The 3,785-nt window shown below is 39.2% G+C and overlaps 1 non-coding gene across 1 annotated transcript; it reads left to right on the forward strand.

Moving 5' to 3' along the window:
• The first annotated feature begins 779 nt into the window (after positions 1 to 779).
• On the forward strand, positions 780 to 853 carry TRNAI-GAU (transfer RNA isoleucine (anticodon GAU)). Its single transcript has one exon. It is a non-coding gene; the product is annotated as a tRNA-Ile (tRNA).
• Positions 854 to 3,785: the final 2,932 nt, after the last annotated feature.

Consider the following 3,785-nt stretch of genomic DNA (forward strand, 5'->3'; position numbering starts at 1 on the left):
GTTTGAAAAAAGATTAATTTTTCTAGTGTCTCATTTTTGACTGTTTATCTCCTTGGATCAAACACTGCTTGAAGGATTGATGAATAAATTTGATATAGTTATAGAATTGATTATTATTCTTAAAGCTCCTGGAATATCTATTAATGATTCTAAGTTCTAACGCCAAGTAACTAAATCTCCTATTTATTGCAATGTATTAAGGTCATTTTTGTTTTGTCTTGTTGATAATATAAAAAGATACTATGAATGTAAACAGCTGAATATAAACTTTCCAACTATCCCAGGTTAACAATCAGTAGCACTTCATCATCTGCTAATTCTACAATAGTATGCTATATATTTAGCCAGTCTATTAGTTTAGTCTGTTAGAGCATGAAGTTTAAAATGCCAAGGACATACTTTCAATCAGTCTCCAAGCCAATACTTGATGCTCCTTTAATGTTGAAAATAGATGTATTTTCTTCTGTATCATGTTCATCTCTATAGTTCCTTTGAGCAAAAGCTGATAGAATGATTAGATGAATCAATTGAATATAGTTGATGAATATTTATTTATTGCTAAACCACATGGAAAAAATGTTAATGGTTCCAAGTTCTAACACTAAGTATGAAAATCTCTTTTGTATTGTAATTTTTTTAAGTCATATTAGTTTCTTCATGTTGATAATATATAACTATAACTTCATGGTAAACCGCGGAAATTAAGCTTTCGAAATCTCCCTGGTTGACTATCATGAACACTTCTTCATATGCTGGTCATCCAGGATTTCGCACAAAATGGTCTGTTAGCACAGATGGTTAGCGCGTGGTGCTGATAACGCCAAGGTCACAGGTTCATTCCCTGTACAGGCCAGGATTACTTGTTTGAAAAAAGATACATTTTTCTTGTGTCTCATTTTTGACAGTTTATCTCCTTGGATCGAATACTGCTTGAAGGATTGGATGAATACATTTGATATAGTTGTAGAATTAATTATTATTCTTAAAGCGCCTGGAATGTCTATTAATGGTTCTAAGTTCTAACGCCAAGTAACTAAATCTCTTATTTATTGCAATTTATTGAGGTTATTTTTGTTTTGTCTTGTTGATAAAATATAAAGATACTATGAATGTCAACAGCCGAATAAAAGCTTTTCAAGTATCCCGGTGTTGTGATCATATCTAGGACCCTAATTAAATAATCCCGATTTATGCCCTTGTGTGGTTATAGCAAATCATACCCTTATAAAGGCATAAGAATCAAATCCATATTTAGTAATAGCCAATGCAAACCAAATACGGCAAGGCTACTTCCTTAGACTCCTAGAAAGTACAACGAGTTCTTTCAACAAACCAAACCTCCAGCAACCTGGGAATTCCCCATGTTTTTGTTTTGATTTATCCTAGAACTCCTTTGAGCACTGAAAGAACGGCCAGTTCCTAGTGACATCTTTTATTGACGTCTTATGTCCAACCTTACGTCAAACACGGCACCTTCCAGGTATAAATATACCAGTGTTTGCCTTAAGCAAGACACGGTGGTGTGGAGCAGAGCGGCTATCTACTTATCCGAAGCCCAGCTGATGCGAGTGCCGAAGGAAGCCATCCCTCCCATTTGACACACTGAGAAAGACGCTGTCTTTTTCTCCTGCCGAGAAAATCCAGCTCCAGTGTTTCCAGTCAGCCTTGCGGGTTACTGGGAGATCGAGTCCTGAGAGTGAGTTACTAGACCTCCTCCATTCTAAAACCAAGGTACGGAGCTGATTAGATCCTTAGAGAATTCTTAAGTCGGATTCTTGGCAAAAACTAACTTAACTAAAACTGCAGCTCACTTACTCCTTCCCACGTCCTAGGCTTAGGTTAGGTACATCTGGGTAGGCGTATTTAGAAGCACCAGTTGAGCACATTTAGTCAAACTTTTATCATTGTATGTAACTGTATATATTTTATACCTTTTATGTATCATATGGCTCAGAAACCATATCAATGCTTTTACAGTATTATTTCATAATACTCCTTTTACTGTACGCACTTTACTTTATAACAAGTATTGCAATTGTGGCAATTCATTTCTCTTGCATGAGAAAGAAGACTGCTCAATAAATAACACCTTTTATTGAAAACGCCCGTCTCTCTATTTCTCTGCACTCTGGTAAAACTAAGTATGCACGATTGACTGAGTGAAATAGATATCTATTGTTTTCACACAACTCTGGAGATATACTCTTAATTCTGGGAGAGCAAAGTTGTCATGTTTATGCGGTTGTCAGAAGCTGAATCCCTTCTTGTCTAATCAGGGAAGTTCACTCCTCCCTGTTCATTTGAGAAAGTTTCTAGTGACCTCTGAGCTAGCTTGCAAACCTAAATTAAGTCTAGCATATTCAATAGATACCTAGTTGACCTTAGTCCTATGTCTAAACTATTGTTTATGTTATTCCAATGCGCAGAGCCTATTGGGAAAATAGGAACTACACTACATGGCGCCCAACGTTTGGTAAGGCGATAATCTAACGCAAGATACTAGAGTAACTCAGTCGTGCTTTTTTACACAGACCCCTTTTTCCCGTAAAAACTCCAGTAGACGTCTGGAGTGGGTGATAGGTTAAAATATCCACCAAAACTTAGTAGGATGAGAATCCTATGTATTAGTTTACGGTATAGTCAAAGTTGAAGGATACAGTGCTCCAAAATACTGTGCACCTATTCTTTGTTTCCTCAAAAATTGCTCTGCAAAACTTTCAGTCAGTAAAATGACAGAGAGTGAGGACAAAAGGGAGAGAGCTGCTTTGGCAGTTCAACTTTTTTTTGTCCTCATTTGCCGATACCCTAGTATAAAGAAACAACCACCAACCACCACAACGCCTCCGTAACCAGCCCTCAGATATGTTAACATGGCACGGACCCAGGCGCGCAAAAGCTATTATTGGCAGGAGAAGGGATTCTTCACACAACAGGGAGACCTAGATCTCTCCATCTAGACGTGTTAACGCCTGTTGGACCAGCCCAAACCTGGGAAGACCCTTCAACCGGTCCATGGAGTAGGAAACAGGCATAATCATAGGACCCGGGAAAAAAAAAAAAAAACCCTGGGCATTCTACCTCCATTTTACCAAAAAGTCCCAAAAAGCAAGCTTTTTCCTGCTGCAGGATCTGGCCAGGTCCACCCTAGAAACCTCGTAGAGCGATGTCAACCATCCTGAAAAAGTTGGGGGAGCTACGTCTACCCAAAACCTGCAAATCTGTCTCCTAGCCAGGAGGATTGAATAAAACAAAAAGGATCTAGCCTGCCCAGTGATGCTATCATCTAATCCAAAGATAATCAGGGGAAGAGAGATATGCAATGTTGTATTAAGCAAAGAAGACAGAGCCTCCAACACCTTCTCCCAAAAATAGCTGATTGCTGGGCAGTCCTTGAACATGTGAACATCCGAAGACTCTGGCAGATTATCTGGGGAGAAAGGTATGCACGATGTAGCGTGAAAAGGTGGTTTCTTTTCAGCCAAGCTGGTTTCACAAGCTTGTTTAGCAAAGTAAATGAAATTTGCCACTTCGAATCCCACTGATCTCCCATCTCTCTTGCCCATAATTTCTCAGGGAGATTAAAATCTCCATCTATTTCTTCTAGAATCCCCCAGTACCAACATGCAACCTCCTTGCCTCCCCCTGGTCTTGTGACCAATACATTTTCCAGTTGACTTTCTTTCCCAAGGGGGACCCTCTTCCTAAGCGTTGCCTGAGCCCAACTAGTTAGTTGTATATACTTAAAGGTAGAAAGGTGCGGTCCGACTTTCTCCCGCAGATCCTCC

Source organism: Lissotriton vulgaris, chromosome 4_1, assembly GCF_964263255.1.
Source record: "Lissotriton vulgaris chromosome 4_1, aLisVul1.2, whole genome shotgun sequence".
Lineage (NCBI taxonomy): Eukaryota > Metazoa > Chordata > Amphibia > Caudata > Salamandridae > Lissotriton > Lissotriton vulgaris.